Here is a 19,335-nt window from a genome sequence, read left to right as displayed (position 1 = left end):
TTCAGGATTTTTTATTTCTGATAAGGTTTATTTATATGTACCGAAACCTTGGTCAAGAATTTTAATTTTTTTTTCCTGCTATGTTTCTGGTTGTCATCTTTTATCGTGAAGAATTTCAACAGTTGCTGTTGCAGCCATGTTTAAAATCTTGAAATTTGAATATTACAACAAAATTCTTGAGGATTAGTTCCGTAAAAGAAACGTATCAAAAAAACTGAAAATTGTTATCTTCTTGAAAATTAATTGATTGTAATACTACCAGATCACATCACAAGTTGTAATATTGTGTAAGTCAGTGTGGGAGAAGTATGTTATTCTAACTGAATTAAAAGTGTTGAACCTGTACTTTCCGTATATTGTAGGCTAATTTAATCTCTCTATGTTGGCAAGGAGCTAACCTCTTTTATGTGTATGACGGCAAGTATGACGTCGTAAGCGGTCACTGTGTTTCTTACCTTAAATTTTCTTATCATTTTGCGTTTCGCGTCGCTCTTGTGAACTTTTAAAATAGTTTGTAATATTTAAGTTAAATTATATTACTTCAGTTTTATTTCAACAGACTGAATATATAGTCGAATCACGTTTATGTGACCACCAGTCAAAACCCTGAACAACTAGTTTTCGCTGCTAGGACCGCTGCGAGACGAGCACGAAGAAAGTCATTGAGGTTCAAGAAGGTACTGGCAGTCATGTCGAGACAACACTAGTCCAGTGCCGTGGCCAGCTCACCTAGGGTTCTCGGTGGTTTCTTCACAGAGGATCAAAGGCGCAATGTTTGGTGGCCAAGGGAGTATGGTAAACTCATCGTGCCGCTCTTCGAATCACGTACGGACTCTGAATTGTCGTGCTGGTAGATGCAATGGTGTCGAAGAAATAAAAACTGCATATAGGGGTGGACATAGTCCCCAAGGAGAGACACATCTTATGTTGGTTTCCTGTGACTACCACAATGATGAGATCATCCAGAGAACACCAAGAAAACATTCCCCAGATCGTAACTGTTGCAGGGTGTTTTCTGTCAGACGTTTCACGCCGTACACGGCAACGGCCATCTGTCAGATTTAGCATAAAACGTGGTTCATCTGAAAGGGCCACCGTAGCCACTCAATGGACGTCCAGTTGCCGTACTGACGTGCAAACTCCATCCTTCGTCACCGATGAATAGCAGCCAGCATGAATGCATGAACCAGTCGTCCGCTGCGGAGGCCCATGCACAGCAACCTTCGTCGAACGATCATTGAAGAGACACTGCTGGTAGCCCTTCGGTTCGTCTGGGCTGTCAGTCGCCAGTCTGTTAGTCTGTACACATCTCCCCTGTCTTCTGCGTAACAGAGAAATTCGGCAAACAGCCGTGGAGATGGAGAAGTTATTTTATTTTATTTTCCCCACCAGTTTCGGCAATTCAATATGCCATCTTCATGCTTCAGATGCACCTCTTAAATGTCATCGTTACTGGCATACTGGATTCATTATCAGGATTGGCGTATTAGGGCCATTGTTTCTAGACGTCGTGGATCCATTATCAATATTGGGGTATTGGGGCCATCTGTTTCTGGATTCGTACTGATGCTTGACATCCAAAAACTGACGGCCCAAGATTGCCAATGTTCATAATTTTTGAGACGTGCATAAGGGTCCTGATGATAGCATATTGAATTGCCGAAACTGAAGGAGAAAGTAATATTAAATAACTTCTCAATTTGCATGGCTGTTTGGAAAAATTCTGTATTAAATATTTGATAAGCCACCGTCCCATGTCCATAGTGGATTAACAGAGACTAGTCATCTATGGCCCGTGGGACACCTGAGCAAAGGTTTTGCCACGCTAGTATACTTTAACCACAGCTGCAGGTATGTAATTTGCAAACTTACCTGTTTAGGTAATGTTTCCTCCCTTTGTCCGAAAGCCAATGATCATGCGCTTTTGGATATTAGACGAACCGCTCCATTTCCTCATTACAACGAGTGCAATGCTTTCCCACGTCCCCCCAAACAAGCGTTGTACAGCCTGCACTGCTAGTGCTGCCATCTGCCGTCTGTGAGTGGTTATTGCTTGTCGACGCCGGCCCGGCCGCGGTGGCCGAGCGGTTCTAGGCGCTACAGTCTGGAACCGTGTGACCGCTACGGTCGCAGGTTCGCAGCCTGCCTCGGGCATTGGATTTTTGTGATGCCTTAGGTTAGTTAGGTTTAAGTCGTTCTAAGTTCTAGGGGACTGATGACCTCAGAAGATAAGTCCCATAGTGCTCAGAGCCATTTGAACCATTTTTTATCCACGCCTGCATGGGAAATGGTCGCATTAATGTGACAGAAGCATATAGAGATCGTGCTATCTCATTAAAGACATGTGAAGACTCACAAGTAATGCGGAATTGACCACCAGATGTCACAGGAGGCGGACCCCCAGGTATAATAGTAGGGCGAAGTGCTGTGTTGTCAGTAGACAATCGGTAACCGTAGAATGAAAGTTTGAGTGACTTCAATGGGCTAATCAGTAGCGGTCACCTGTGTAATGAACACATCATGAATAGTTCAATCCTCCTTAAGCTGCCTTAAGTCCACTGTTGGTGCAGTGAAGGTGTAGTGGAAACGGAAAGGAACAGTCGCAGCTGAACCAAGATTCGGCACACGTATTGTACTAACGGAAAGGGACCGTCTAATATTCCGGTGGATGGCTGTACAAAATTTCATGAATTTAGCTGAAGGAGTCGCTCGTGAGATGCAAAGTGCTAACAGCAGTCGAACTGGCACAGTGACTGTCGGTAGGGAGTAACAAATAATGGGGAAACTATGTTGGAGCCGCTCATCAGTCACACATTTCTTTAGTCAACACCAAGCGACTATTTACATGATACAAAGATGGACGGCACTGGACTGAGGTTGACTGGAAAAAGTTATTTAGCGTGATGAATCACCTGCGGTAATGTCCGCAGGAAGAATTTGGATTTGGCGAATTCCTAGAGAACGTTACCTGGAATGTATTGAAACTCGGACGGGGTTGCGTTACGATACGAAGGTGTTTTTCTGGTTGCGGCATGACTCTTTATTGCATTTAAGTGAATGATAAATGCCACGTAGTATGATCATATTTTATAGTATGGTGCACTGCCTGGATAGAAGAAGTGTTCGGGGTCGGTAATTATAGCTTCATGACAATACACCCAGTTATTAAGCAGCGTCTGTCACGCAATGGTTTGGGGACGATAACATTCCTGCAATGGACAGGCCTACCCACAGACGCGACCGGAACCTTTGGAATGAGTTACTGGTTCCCAACTTTTCATAGACTATTACCCCTGAGTACAGTCACACATCAGCCCATCCCCCGCCTGTCGTCCCCCCCCCCCCTTCCCCCACATTATCGCCAACTTTAGCACCTAACTAAGATGTATAATGAATCATAATCGTCGATAAAAATGAGGCTTAAATGTCACGGACGAAAATTTAATTATAAGATCTATAAGATCACCTGAGGTACAGGACTTCCCCTTATGTCCAACGCTGGGGTGTAAGTCCAGTGCTGGAGAGCCCCGGCAGTAGTGACGATTTAGGGGGAAAATAACCTGAAGATATTTATTGAAGTTTGAGTTTGAGGGGGTGAGGGGTGGGGGGAGGCACTGAATTGGGTTGACCGTGCAGCAACGTTAACCGTTGTGCTGCGGTGGTGTAATGGTCAGTGTTCAGCATAGTAAGCAAGGGGAATATGGGCTCGAGTCCTGGCAGTGGCACAAGTTTTAATTCATTTCTTCAGCTTCCATCATTATTGTAGATAAAGGTGAGACTTACATGATTCGGGGTAAATTTAATTATAAGATTTAGAATGAAAGACGTTGCTAGGAACACTTTTAATTTTAAAATAATGGAAGATCAGTTGTGTGTGTGTGTGTGTGTGTGTGTGTGTGTGTGTGTGTGTGTGTGTGTGTGTGTTGTAAGTAGACTGTTTAGGTTTTCGTATTGGCAGCGCCCCATAGCGCTCTGTATGAAAATCACTGGTTGTGCTGTATGCAGTCTGTGGCTGGTTGGCATTGTTGCAATACTCGCCATTGTAGCGTTGGGCAGTTGGCTGTTAGCGGCGCGTAGCGTTGCGCAGTTGGAGGTGAGCCGCGAGCAGTGGTGGACGTGGATTGAGAGATGGTGGAGTTTTGAAATTTGTAAGAATGGATGTCATGAACTGATATATATATTATGACTATTAAGGTAAATACATTGTTTGTTCTCTATTAAAATCTTTCATTTGCTAACTGTGCCTGTCATTAGTTAGTGACTTCCGTAGTTTGAATCTTTTATTTAGCTGGCAGTAGTGGCGCTCGCTGTATTGCAGTAGTTCGAGTAACGAAGATTTTTGGTGAGGTAAGTGATTTTTCAAAGGTATAGGTTAATGTTAGTCAGGGCCATTCTTTTGTAGGGATTATTGAAAGTCAGATTGCGCTGCGCTAAAAATATTGTGTGTCAGTTTAAGCACAATCATGTACAATTTTTCTAAGGGGACGTTTCATAGTGTGTGAGTGAGTGAGTGTATGTCAGAATCAATGACGAAGGAATTCGTGGTGTATCACAAGTGCTATCCACAACCCCTTCGATTGTGCGGCTGCTCCCGTCGGAGGTTCGAGTCCTCCCTCGGGCATGGGTGTGTGTGTTTGTCCTTAGGATAATTTAGGTTAAGTAGTGTGTAAGCTTAGGGACTGAATACCTTAGCAGTTAAGTCCCATAATATTTCGCACACACACACACACACACACACACACACAAGCCCTTTTCCCTCCATTACTCCTCTCCATTGCGGCACTTGCTTGACCTGCATACTGCCACCCCATGTAAAATGTGTGCACCATGCTTACTGTTCATAAATCACGTGACTACTGCAATTCTTACTTCTGAAGTAGACTTCCAGCTGTTAATGCTTTGTATCTGACCACAGCCGCTAATAATAATAGTATCAGCAATAATAACAATTATAATACTCTGTACCGCACTATAGGAGCCTTTTTGTAGCTGTTGCTGAATCGCGCTGTTAATTAATTCGAATATCTGTTTCGGAGTGAGTAATGAAACAATTTCTGCGCTACTGCAGGTTCTATCTACGACTTGGAGAAGACATTTTCTTGAGATATTTAACATTTGTTACGTATATGTATGATTTTTATCATCAGCAATGCACGGGACGAAGCACAAGAATGAGTGTAGTGGATGGACTACATGAGGAATCTGTAACCTCTACTGCATCGTTCCTAAAAACCGATAAAAATTAATTATTGACAACCTATATAATGAACCGCCAAAGATACTGGTATACGCATGCGTATTCAAACACAGAGACATGTTCACAGGCAGAATACGGCGCTGCGGTCACAAACGCCTGTACAAGACAGCAAGTGCCTGGCGTAGTTGTTTGATCGGCTACTGATGCTAAAATGGCAGGTTATGAAGATTTAAGTGAGTTTGAACGTGGTCTTATAGTAGGCGTACGAGCGATGAGTGTACGTGAATATCAGGAATCCCGCAAAACATCAAATCTCTCACATCGCTGCTATAAGAACGGGACCAACGACGACTCAAAAGATCCGATCAATGTGAAGGAAGTGCAACCCTTCCGCAAATTTCTGCTGATTTCAATTCTGGGCCATCAACCAGTGTCAGCTTGCGAACCATTCAACGAAACATCATCGATAGGGGCATTAGGAGCCGAAGGATCACTCGTGTACCCTTGATGAATGCACGATATAGAGCTTTACAACTCGTCTGGGCCCGTAAACACCGACTTTGGACTGTTGGTGACTAGTAACATTGTTGTCTCGTTTCAAATTTCATAGAGCGGATGGAAGTGTACCGGTAATGAGACAGTCTCATGAATCCATGGAAACTGCATGTCATCAGGGGACTGTTCAAGCTGGTGGAGGCTCGGTAGTGGTGTGGGGCGTGTGCAGTTGGAGTGATGTGGGACCGCTGATACGTCTAGATACGACTCTGACAGGTGACACGTACGTAAGCGTCCTGCCGGATGAGCTGCTTTCATTCATATCCATTGTGCATTCTGACGGACTTGGGCAGTTCCAGCAGGACAATGCGACACCCCACACGTTCAGAATTGCCACAGAGTAGCTTCAGGAACACTCTTATGAGTTTATACACTTCCGCTGACCACCGAAAACCCCAAACATGAACGTTATAGAGCAACTTGTTCAAGAGAGATCTTCACCACCTCGTACTCTAACGGATTTACGGATAGCTCTGGAGGGTCATGGTATCATCTCCCTCCAGCACTACTTCAGACATTAGTGGAGCCGATGCCACGTCGTTTTGCGGCACTACATGATATTAGGTAGGTGAAACATTTAGTTTGGCTCTTCAGTGTATAATCAATATTGTGAAAGTAGTAATGATATTTTAGAAATAAGTTACTTTCGTGACTGAAACAGCGTTTATGAATGCTGTACAAATTGCTATAATAAATGTTGCGCAATGCGATTTTTACTGTATTAGATACACTACTGGCCATTAAAATTGCCACACCACGAAGATGACGCGAAATTTAACCGACAGGAAGAAGATACTGTGATATGCAAATGATTAGCTTTTCAAAGGAATCACACAAAGTTGGCGCCGGTGGCGACATCTACAATGTGCTGACATGAGGAAAGCTTACAAGCGATTTCTCATACACAAACAGCAGTTGACCGGCGCTGCCTGGTGAAACGTTGTTGTGACGTCTCGTGTAAGGAGGAGAAATGCGTACCATGACGTTTTCGACTTTGATAACCTTCGGATTGTAGCCTATCGCTATTGTGGTTTACTGTATCGCGATAGTGCTACTCGCATTGGTCATGATCCAATGACTTTTAGCATAATATGGAATCGGTGGGTTCAGGAGGGTAATACGGAACTCCGTGCTGGAACCCAACGGCATGGTATCACTAGCAGTCGAGATGACAGGCATCTCATCTTCATGTCTGTAAGGGATCGAGCAGCCACGTCTCGATCCCTGAGTCAACAGATGGGGACGTTTGCAAGACAACAACCGTCTGCAAGAATAGATCGACGACGTTTGCAGCAGCTTGGACTATCAGCTCGGAGCCCCTGGCTACGGTTGCCCTTGACGCTGCATCACAGACAGGACTGCCTGCGATGGTGTACTCAACGACGAACCTGGGTGCACTAATGGCAAAACGTCATTTATTTCGGATGAATCCATTTTCTGTTTACAGCACCATGAGGGTCGCATCCGTGTTTGGCGACATCGCGGTGAACGCACATTGGAAGCGTGTATTCGTCATCGCCATACTGGCTTATCACCCAGCGTAATGGGAGGGGGGGGGCATTGGTTACAAGTCTCGGTCACCTCTTGTTCGCACTGACGGCACTTTGAACAGTGGACGTTATGTTTCAGATGTGTTACGATCCGTGGTTCTAACCTTCATTCGAGCCCAGCGAAACCCTACTTTCCAGCAAGATAATGCACGACCGCATGGTGCAGGTGCTGTACGGGCCTCTCTGGACACAGAAAATGTTCGACTGTTGCCCTGGCCCTTGCCCTGGCAGGTCTCTCACCAATTGAAAACGTCTGGTCAACGGTGACCGAGCAACTGGCTCGTCACAATACGCCAGTCACTACTCTTGATGAACTGTGGTACCGTGTTGAAGCTGCATGGGCAGCTGTACCTATACACACCATCCAAGCTATGTTTGACTCAATGCCCAGGCGTATCAAGGCCGTTATTACGGTCAGAGGATGTTGTTCCGGGTACTGATTTCTCCGGATCTACGCACCCAAATTACGTGAAAATGTAATCCCGTGTCAATTATAGTATAATATATTTGTCCAATGAATACCAGTTTATCATCTGCATTTCTTCTTGGTGTCGCAATTTTAATGGGGCTTGCTGCCGGATGTAGGGCGGAAAGAGCGATTGGTGGTGTGCGTGCCAGCATCCAGAGCGCGACCTCACGACTTGCATCGCCGCCCATGACCCGCAGTCTTCAGCAGCGCTTCCTCAGGCAAGAGCGCGCCCCTGGCTGCCCGCCAGCCTCCCTGCCTGCCTCGTTTTGCTCGCTTCATCTCACTCTGCTGCACCTCGGCTCGCCTCGCCTCTCGGCCTTTGCGGTCGGCCCTTCACCGCGCGGCCGTCGCCACTGACAGCCGGAGATAAAGCGGTTAACCTGCTTACTGACACACCGTGGCGGACACTCTGCCCTGTTTGTTGGCAGCGGAGGCGACAACACGCGGCGGAACGCTGCGGCGTTTGTGCCTTTCGCGGAAGGGGCCTTGAGAACAGCGCATCAAATAGTCCTTTCTTTCTCAGATCGCTTTCTCTTTGCCCGCAGAACGGAACTCCTCGACAGCTGCTAACAACACTGTCGAGATGCATAAGGGTGTCCTCGTATGAAGCTTAGTTTGACCCTCTTCCTGCCGCGTATCCCGCACTAGCAGGGTCTGATTGTTGACATATGTCAAGGGCAGCTGTTGAGTGGTACTTAAGATAGGTAAATCAATGTGAAGTGAAGTAGAAATTAGATAATAAATGAAAAACTTATTTTAGTTTAGAAGTGTTACACACTGGCAAATAGTGGGCAGAGCAGCAGAGGCAATGACAGTGAAGTCAGCAGGTTCAGGAGACGCCATCGCCCTCCCCACATAAGCAGATGCTGTCGATTCAGCCGTCAGGTCATCGCCGTCACATGTGATCAAAGGCCCTCGCCTACATTCCAAGAGCCAATGATCGACATTAAGAAGATTCTTCGAGAAGCTTTTCAACATGACAGAAAAGGCAACGACCGTGAAGTTGTTCACCTCCAGTGAACTGAGGTAAATAAATACACGAGACGCAGTGGGCCCGACAGAGTAGTTTTCAGTTCAGATTTGGTGCTGAAGACCGTGATGCAAGAAGAGAGTACATCGTACACAGAAGCACCAAGTCCACCGCTGTAATGGAATAGAAAGCAGCAGCCTGGCCCCCAGAAGACAGAAGTTACAAGGTATTTGAAGACTGATTTTTACGTACCCAGGTGACCCGTGAGGACGGCTGGAGACGGCCTCACATCAGCAGTCACCTGTGAGCTGGTGATCAAGAACTGACAGCCGAAGACCGGCAAGCTGGAGTCCGTTGTTCGAGTCCGGGACACTGGCCTTCCCCCGCCTCACCGCTCCGCTGGCCGATGCACAAAACACACGGCCGCATAGAGAAGAGACGCCACATCCAAGGTATCACCATCCGATTCGCGACTTCGTTCTCAGTAATTAAACGGGCCACCTCACGATGCGCGTCTCCAGCCAATTGGGCGAATCAGCGACATGAGATACACACCGCCATGCATAATGAGACGCTGCCGCTCACGCAGCAAGGCTTTGCAAACGACACAGCTGCCGCCCTCCCAGCCAGAACAATCTAGTAAGGAAACCATTGTACAAATCATTCAATAAAAGTTATCTTATGTAAAAATGCTGTTTCATTCTACCTCATACCCGAGACAAGGAAGAACCCACCCTGCCCACATGTTGTTAAGGGACAAAAAGTAATTTATGTAGTATTTTTTACGCTGACATAATGCTTTAGAATCAAATGCTCTTTGCAGTAATGCTCAACCTGACAACTGACTATCATCAAAAGAGGTTAACCAGTTACACAGCATAGGTGGCACTGATGAACTCCTTACTCTTCTTGATACGGTCAATAAATCGTATCTTGGGTCTACCACGAGGTCATAGGCCATTTATGTCAAGCTGTGTAGCGGTCCTTGGCACTGAGTCTGCTTTACTGCCCATGACATGACCCTAACATCTTAACCTGCATTCCAGTAGTTTGTCTGAAACGTGTGCTAATCCAACATTTAACTACAGGATTTCGAATCTCCTCTCAGCTTCAGGAATATTGGTTAGGAGAGTGATGAAACAAACACACTTTCGCAACTTCGATAGTAACCTGAATACGAGAATTAAATTTATTTAGAAGGGAGAATCATAGTTATTTTATGAGTATGAATAGTACTCCAACATAAGAGAAACTCGGTGGTCCTGTTTGTAGCTCTGGCGACGAATTATTGTACAAATGATGTTGACGTTTCAATACCACCACCAGCTGGAAATTTATGCCACACACCACGTAACCCATCGATAGTTTTCAGTTTCGTGTAAGAAATAGTGTACCTCTCTCCTAATTCACGTGAACATTCTAAAACGAATGAATCGACCACTATGAGACTGTTATATTCTCTTGTTCCACATTTTCAATAACCTCCTGGGTATCATATGGAAACATGTTAGCAGTAAACTTTTAAAAAGTATTAACAATGTAAGCTACATTTTTCCGCAGATATAGCCGGAATTTCTTATTCAGGATCGATTGAAACGAGATGTAGATACTGAAAGACAAATAAGACTCAAAAATAGAGGGCGAGCCACCAGAAACGATATGTGAATAGAAACAGCAGAGAAATGACAGCTGGAAGAAACGGTAGTGGAGCGTGAGTAAGAGTCGGACGAATATGAGGTACTGTATAGTAAGAGACGAAATTTATAAACAGACGCTAAAATCTTACACTATTAGAGCAGCTGCAATAAATGTGACAAAACACTGACACCAGAGCGACCTTGCAAAACACACTTATACGGCAGAGAGAAAGATTCACAGTTAGATGGTTCAAATGGCTCTGAGCACTATGGGACTTAACTGCTGTGGTCATCAGTCCCCTAGAACTTAGAACTACTTAAACCTAACTAACCTAAGGACATCACACACATCCATGCCCGAGGCAGGATTCGAACCTGCGACCGTAGCAGTCGCGCGGTTCCGGACTGAGCGCCTTAACCGCTAGACCACCGCGGCCGGCCACAGTTAGATGCTGAAGCGAATGAGATAAAGGGGTGGAGTCAATGAATAAAGAGAAAACTGTACTGAAGCAGGAAGATTGTATCAGGAATAATTTTTTAGAAAAACCACGTATGTTTCATCATTTAATCCGAGCAAACATTGCCAGAAAGCGACTGTACAGGAAGTAACGTAACATAGCCCCATAGCACTTTACTGACGTGTGGATAGAAACAGAAAGGGACAAGAAATACGACCGCACCAACCACTACACCACATATCAGTGACAATGAGAAATTCAGCAACAAGGACGCTGTAGTCACCAGTACAAACGCATAAGAGGACTTTAGCGTTCCTTGTTACCTTTTGATACAGTCGGACACAGTTTTCATTGTTTCTGAAAAAATTAATAATTAAAAAATGGTGAAGTATTTTGTGAAATGATTTGTGTAAAAGCTACAAATAAAATACATTTGATGTGGCTCATTTTCTGTACGGAAGTTGGGTCATCTACAGGAGCGTCAAATGTTTGTACAATCCTCATTATTTCTTACTTTTAGACAACTTATGTTTGAAAGTAGTGAAAACGTGACTCCCAAAAAGTTAAACAAGTGATTCTTTTCAGAATTGTCATAGCCAAACAAAGAGTGAGAAATGAACAAATTGGGGGTATCAAATTGACGAGGGTGAGGTATTGTTGGAAAGAAAATGTTTAATTGCTAGAAAGTATTTAGGATAGTAAACAAATGTTAAACCAGTAATTCGAGGGAAAACTGAAATATATCATGAATAGCTGTTGCTATCTATGTAAATGAAGTGACAGAAAATTCACCTCTTCAAGGCTTAGCTATTCTGCCCATAAAAAGTTACATTGGTGGAGAAGTTGACGAATTATTTCTTTCATGTTTCAAAAAAAAAAAAAAATTCGAATTGCAGCATGAACTGAAACTTCTCTACTTTCACTTGATATACGTACCCTTAATAACAATAGAGTGGCAATCTACGTTTAAATAATTTATCTTTCATGGTTTCTGAAAAAATTAATAATTGAAAAAATTGTGAAGTATTTTGTGAAATGATTTGTGTAAAAGCTACAAATAAAATACATTTGATGTGGCTCATTTTCTGTACGGGTTTTCGGTCATCTACAGGAGCGTCAAATGTTTGTACAATCCTCTTTATTTCTTACTTTTAGACAACTCATTTTACAAAAAAGATGGACGATTATCTTCTCCCAGCAGAATGCTTTGGACACTCTGAGCAAAGGGTAAACGATTATTTGAGCAGAATATGGCGATCTTCTTCTGTCTCTTTTCTTATGGTCTTCCAGCCGTATTTTCAGGAGTCTTGTTTTGCTATCTGTCACAGGTGACATCTGAACAGATCTCCACGTGTACGACGCTTATATTTAAAGCCGGAGTGCGCCTGCACTGTATGCTTCACGCTATGCGCATTTACATCTGCTGTGATGGAATACGGGGGCAAGAAATGGCAAAATAGCCCGGGAACAGACTGTGCGGAAATCCAAGTGTATTGACGCTAGGTTGGTGGCTAATGCTAGGGAAGGCCAGTCCTAGTGTCAGCTACTTTTTGATTCCAAAATCACACGGAGGCACTAATGATGAACTTCACCGTTACAAACAGCATTATGAATATTTAATTTACGTAGCTATATTACTTTATTCTTAAATAATTCTTTTCTTTTCTGTATTTATTACCCTCGGAGTTAATTTGTATATGTCGACATCAGAGCGTACAGGGTTACCTTTCTTTATTCCTGGTGAGAGAGTGGAAGAATTAAACTCTGTTTTAAGATTCATGGCATATGATGACAAAAGATCACCCCAGCTGGAAACAATGAGTCAGTTACGCTGGTGATATGGTAAGAATTCCACCGAAACTAGACTTTTAATAGTGTCATATTGCAGGTACTTGATGGTCACGCAATCCTTTCTTAAATTCGCTACGTAGTTTCCTGCTTCTGTGACGACTATTGGTTGCATGATTGCTGAAGTAAACTGCTAAAGATTTTAATTATGTTGAATACTTATTCTCCAAAAAGGTTGCCACTCAGGTGTGAGATATTTTCATTGTAAAACGTGTAGCAAAATGTGCAAGTCTCCCCGATGTGCGTGTTGTTAGCAAAATTCCCCTCCCCCCTCCCTCTTCCGAAGTTGTATATTTTATCATGTTGGTGTGTTGTAGTTGTGGTCTCCAATCTGAGCAGTGATTTGGCACAGGCAACGATGCCAGTTTATTATTCTCTATAGGCTGGTTCACCTCAGAGTACCTATTGCATCCTACATTTACTTGAACCGACTTGACTCTCCTCACCCTTCGAGATCCGTCTACACTTCCGCACCCCCTCCTCCCCCACATACACTCCGGTCTCTCTATTCATAAAGTAATTAATCGTTGATGCCTAAGGATGTGTCCTGTCAAGTGAACCTTTCTTTCAGTGAAGCTGTGCGTTTAATTTTTTTCCCCTAACTGTGTTCAGTTCCTCATTACTTCCGCGATATATTCGTTTAATCTTCAGCATTATTTGATAACATGACTGTGGTGTGCGTACTGTAAAACCTTCGGTACACACACCATCAGACTATTTGATTTGTCACTCTAACGAATTAGTCGAGTGTCAGCAATACGTCTCGTGGTCTTATTGTGGCGTGTTTATCTTCTGCCCTTAGGTCAGAAGATAGAAATGCCATTGCACGCTTAGAGTAGCAGATTGACGGTGACCAACTTAAAACAGAACTTGATTAATTTTTACGCACATTTATTAAAATAATAAAAAGCGTAGACATTACGTACCTTGATTCTGGATGCTGTTTACAATTGACAATCTGAAGTTCCTTTGGTTTTGGTACGTCAATCTTATTCTTACATTTCTCTGATACTTGCCAAAGTGTCTATACATTTCTCTTCATGGCTATGTACAGGAATATGATAATCTTATTAGTCTGAATCTTGAGTATAGGCTGGTACAGACTAATGTAGACTGGTACAGACAGAAGCAGATAAATGCAGACTAATGCAGACAGACTAGATCTGTACACTCGTTATAGTACGTCGCACATTCAGGTATCTCTGCGCGAGTGTGATCTGCGAGGAGAAAAGGTTCTACATTAGCAGCAATCTAATTGGCTGCGTTACATATTAATATGAATATATTATATTAATATTAATATTAATACGAATTTGGTCCGTCACTAAAGCAGCGCCATCTCGTAGTGCGGAGATGGACGAGCGCTGTGCCTGTGCTGTTGTGCTTAGCGGGGCGCGCTCTAGTGGGAAACTTGTGTACGCGCTGACTATGCGGAACTATGTACACAACGATGACATTCCTATGGTTTCTATTCTTTTCTTGTCTGAAGTTTAATTACCGTACAGGAACACATTATAGAAAAATACTTTCATAAAGTAATTCAAGATGTTTTGAACTGGCAGATAAATCGAGAAGCTACTTCCCTTCTTTTACATCCGTAACTCTGCCCTTGATATTTGCGCCTTTTTATGCTACGGCAGAATCATTTTTTATCCTGGTAACTTTTCCTTTCTTCCAATTTGGCAAACTAAGGACCGCGTAGAGATTAAGGCTTCTTGGCCTTTCTTTCCCGCTTCTCCCAGAATCACTTCCTCCTATCCACGTCTTTTCTTTCTCTCTTACTCAGAAATGTATGGACCTTTTTTTAAATGTTTTCTCTTCAAATGATTTTACACTATTGGCTTTACTTCTGAATTCTTCTCTGTTTTGGACTGTCTATAGTGTAATACCCGTTTCTTATGCATCTCCTTTGAACTCTTCTGCCCCTTCGATTTAGACTGTGATGTAATTAAAATTGATTTTTCCTATTCCGTTTTCACCAGTCGCTGCAAGGTTGCCAGAAGGTTTCAGCCATCGTCTCTGCACTGTGTGCGAGGTCTTTTTGGTGTAGTTGTAGGGCTCCTCGTTCTTCTTATTCCTCCAGGTCCTCGAAATTGTCTTCCGCTGTCCTAGAGTTCTCTTGACAATCTTCCTGTACTGTGAAATAAAAAGGCTGACCAAAATAAAGGCTGTTCGTTCGAAAGGACAAATCTTTGAGTAGCTGTGATATCTGAAAACCACTTCTGCCTAACATCCAACGTCGTACTGCTTCTCCTCTTGTATTGTAATGTTCTTGGTTCCTCCTTAACATGCCCTCCACAGGTTGGAACAGTCTGTTCTACTCTACATCGGTGGCCCATCTGAGATCACCCATTGTGTGAGAAGATTTTCTTTCTCGATTAATTTCAAATTCAATGTTCCCATCGTGCGCAGTCAGTTAAAAGCCAACGTGTATAACAAGGCCCTCTATTGATTCCAGCCTCCTGGTAGAAGTTCTTCAGAAGGCGCAATGTCACCCTGAAAGACAAGCCTCTCTCTCGGAAGTCGACTGTAGTGTCAGACAAACAGTTGGAACATCTCTCCCCGATACGGCAAAGTCGTCAAATTCCCTCGACAGTGATGAGAGGCTTCCGACCACCGTACGTGGCACAGTGCAAGCCAACCACTCTTACTTATAGTGAGTATGTGCAGTCATAAAACATAGGCTACACACCGACCAGCAGAGCGGTGCAAAACGGCGTCAAGAAGGCAGTGATCCGCACACCAGTGGTAAGAGCGGGCAGCGCCACAGCTCCAGGAAGACAGAGTTATGCGCCCCTGTCAAAGCTATCCATCGCTCATCGGACCCATTTCGGTCGCAGACTTAGAAAGCATCAGTACTAATAGGAAGATGGTACTTACCCTGCGTTCTGCGTGTAGAAATAGAGTATAAATGTAATAATACGTAGGAGATACATAGACACAAGAACCAACTCAAGTCAACTCCTAACATTATTTATCTATTTATTTACTTTATTTATTAACATTACAGAGTGACCCACCACCTTGGTAACTATAGTGGGTCGTTTGCTACCGCAAACAAGACAATTTTCAGGATTTTAGACCTTTCTTGCTTTTTCTTCTTTTAAATAATAAAATTGTTAATTTAAGAAGGAAAAGAAACAAAAAAACACAAGATATATAAAGTGCAATTGGGAAAAAATAACTATTTTAACAAAAAATAAGCAAAGGGAAAGATTTAGATAGCAACAGAGGCCCCTCTATTTAGCTATTTGATGTGGGAGGACTTCGGTAATCACTTACAACCTATCCCACCTGAATTACCATATTTTGTTCTACAATACGTACTACTATATTTGTAACAAGAAGTTAAGTTGTGTTTATTTCCTTTTTAGAAATAAAGAGTCCCTTAATGTGAAAGTGTTTCAACAGACCATTTTGGATTCCTGCCTTTGGCCATCGAAACTTCTCTCCTTCCTTGTTTGTGTAGGTGCTGTCTCCCACAGTAGGTACCGAGCGACGTGGCGCTGTGGTTAGACACTGGACTCGCATTCGGGAGGACAACGGCTCACGCCTGCGCCTGGGCATCCTGATTTAGGTTTTCCGTGATTTCCTTCAATCGCTCCAGGCAAATGCCGGGATAGTTCCTTTGAAAGGGCACGGCCGACTTTCTTCCCTAATCCGATGAGACCGATGACCTCTCTGTCTCCCAACCCCACAGTAGGTGACACAAATAGAGAACTTCAAACAACGTCTTCAAAAGTATTACCTGATTATGTGCCACTTTCTGCATATATTTCTGATCCAAGAAATGATTTACAACGCAGTCTCACCATATTTCAAAAATATATTTGGAAGTATATAGTGTTCACTTTGACCAATGGAAAAATTTGGAACATAATGAATACTTCAATGAATTTCACGATCGTAGTTACTTCTGGAAGGTCGATGATCTGATTAAAGAAAACCTGATAATCCACAACATAGGTAAATCATGTGCAGAGAGCATGAGTGGCTGCATCTGCTTACCTAGTACCTTTTCACTCGAAACGTGAAACATAATATTGCATAGCTACCACGTCGAACACATTGTGATAAGTAGGAAGCAGTCTCCGAGTCACCACAAGCAGAGAACTGAAAAATGTTTCTGCTGGCTGCAGTTCTTATTGTATCGTTCAGAGACTACAAAGCTACAACAAAGTCAGCAACGCAGATTGATACCACAGACGTTAGCGAGTTATCGCTGCAATCTGTAATGACGAGTGGGAAAGACTGAAGAAGACACGCTCTCGCTCTCTCAATAAAACAGTGGCGTTGCACAGAGGTCAAAATAAGGCCTAGAATGTAAGCATTCTCTCCAGTTCGTGTCCTCAACTGAGGCAGTCAACATCATCCAGCAGGGCAAAGGTTATTGAATTCAGAGATGGAAATGTGCGTAACTCGTGGTCGTGCGGTAGCGTTCTCGCTTCCCACGCCCGGGTTCCCGGGTTCGATTCCCGGCGGCTCAGGGATTTTCTCTGCCTCGTGATGGCTGGGTGTTGTGTGATGTCCTTAGGTTAGTTAGGTTTAAGTACTTCTAAGTTCTAGGAGACTGCTGACCATAGATGTTAAGTGCCATAGTGCTCAGAGCCATGGAAATCTGCTTTTCTAAATTTTGAACGTTGTGCTTCGAGAGAACAGTTTGTTGATTACTAGATCAAGTGATGCTTTAATAGTCAGTGACAGTTTTTCAGATGGCTCAAAATGGCTCTAAGCACTATGGAACTAAACATCTGAGGTCATCAGTCCCCTAGACTTAGAACTACTTAAACCTAACTAACCTAAGGACATCACACACATCCATGCCCGAGGCAGGATTAGAACCTGCGACCTTAGTAGCAGCCGCGTGGTTTCGGACTGATGCGCCTAGAACCGCTCGGCCACAGAAGCCGGCAACTATTGTAAATTATCAAACATTCCTACGGCGAAGGATTGTATCTAGTTAAGTGTATTTTTTTATTCGTTCAGGTAATAAAATGAAGTAATACTTTATATGATGTAGTACCAATGAGCCATCCCAAAGAGCAGTCAAATAGCCCACAGTTATCGTCGGACAACTGTAGTTTCGTCCAATCATAACAAACGGCGCCGAGAATTGCGGATTCACCTCCTCGTCTGTAATACCAGCGGCACGCTCTGTGAGCAAGTTTTGCACGTTTTTCTGGTTGCTGTCCTGGTTTTGTTCTCTTGTGTTAGTGTGTGTTCTACAATAATTCACCACACATGAGATGTATTCGTAGTTGTGAAAATGTACAAAAATTAGATATACAATGGTATGATGACAGTGAAAGTTTTTGCTGGATCAACACTCAAATCGAAATTTCCTTGTTGTCGCGTGCGGTCGCCCCATCATTTTGCTGTCCGAATACGACTCGCAGCCAGTGTCGTCAAACATGTTTATTTATTTCATTAACATTACGGAGTAGCCCACCTCCTTGGAAAGTAAGGTGGGTCAGATGCTTCAATATCTAACAGCAAAGCCTTCTCATTATCAAAACTTTATTGGTATGAAGTTGTTAATACTTGTTTCAATAACATAAAGAAAATAATCGAAAGAAGTTCTCTAAGGTTACAGCGAATTGAATGCTGAACAATTGTTATATTAAACATGAAAAACAGTCTTTTTCACAGAATCGAGCACACCATACAAACGCTGCATATCTACATTTTCCACTGTACCATTACAATATCAGCCCAACAGAACTGATTTGAGGCCAAGTTAAGCGATTTGGTCTAAGAAGGAACAAGACTGTTAAGCTGCCAGATGTACTGTATCTAACGCACGCAGCTTTTTCATGTCACTGCCGAACGGTGGCGAGATATAGAATGACACGTCATAAAAGAAGAGTAGAAAATGCAGTGCCTGGGTGGCTTCGTGGATTCTGTTGTTGATCGCCTCGTTATCAACGTAGCAGATGACAGTTCCACAACTGAAATGTATTTCTCGTATTCGGATGAGGAAGGAGCTAATAGATTACTAGACGACTGACTGTAATTAATACCTTCAGTGGCTCCAGTATTGAAAGGTACCATGAAATTCCTACAGTGTACCTTTGCATCACACATGGCATGCTCAGAAAAATTACGCTATGTTTAAATTAGGAATTTTCATAGTACGTTTGTGATTATAATGCTGTGTCAAGTGAGAACGAGAGCATTTTATGCTTTCCGTCTGGCATCTTAAGAAGCGCGCGCTAGTGCTCGAGTTTTGCCGAATATTATTTCATCTTCTGTAAAAATCAAATGATATTCGAATCTACACTGTTTCTTTGCTCGTCTCTTTTTACGTCTGAACTGCAGCTGCACCTATCATTGCAGGCTAGTTCAGCCACTGGTTGGCGAGTGCTGTCCAAGTTTAATGCGCACGTAAAGCTGTTGTTCCGCACATTATCACACAATCCATGTGCGTGGAACACAACACAAAACATATCCTTATGATCGTACTTGACTGTACGGGTTACAACTTGGCTTCAGCTCCACGTGAAAAGAAATCCAATGAGATTCGAGCATTAGGTTTATTCTTACGATGAACAGAGTATAGGATATCAAGGGTATACAGTTTAAGCAGAATGGGGACCAGAACTGATCCCTGAGGTAGGTAATTATTTAGAGTCCTCCATCTGCTGGCTTTTC

The sequence above is a fragment of the Schistocerca gregaria genome, chromosome 6 (assembly GCF_023897955.1).
Source record: "Schistocerca gregaria isolate iqSchGreg1 chromosome 6, iqSchGreg1.2, whole genome shotgun sequence".
NCBI lineage: Eukaryota > Metazoa > Arthropoda > Insecta > Orthoptera > Acrididae > Schistocerca > Schistocerca gregaria.
Note: the sequence above shows the minus strand (reverse complement) of the source record.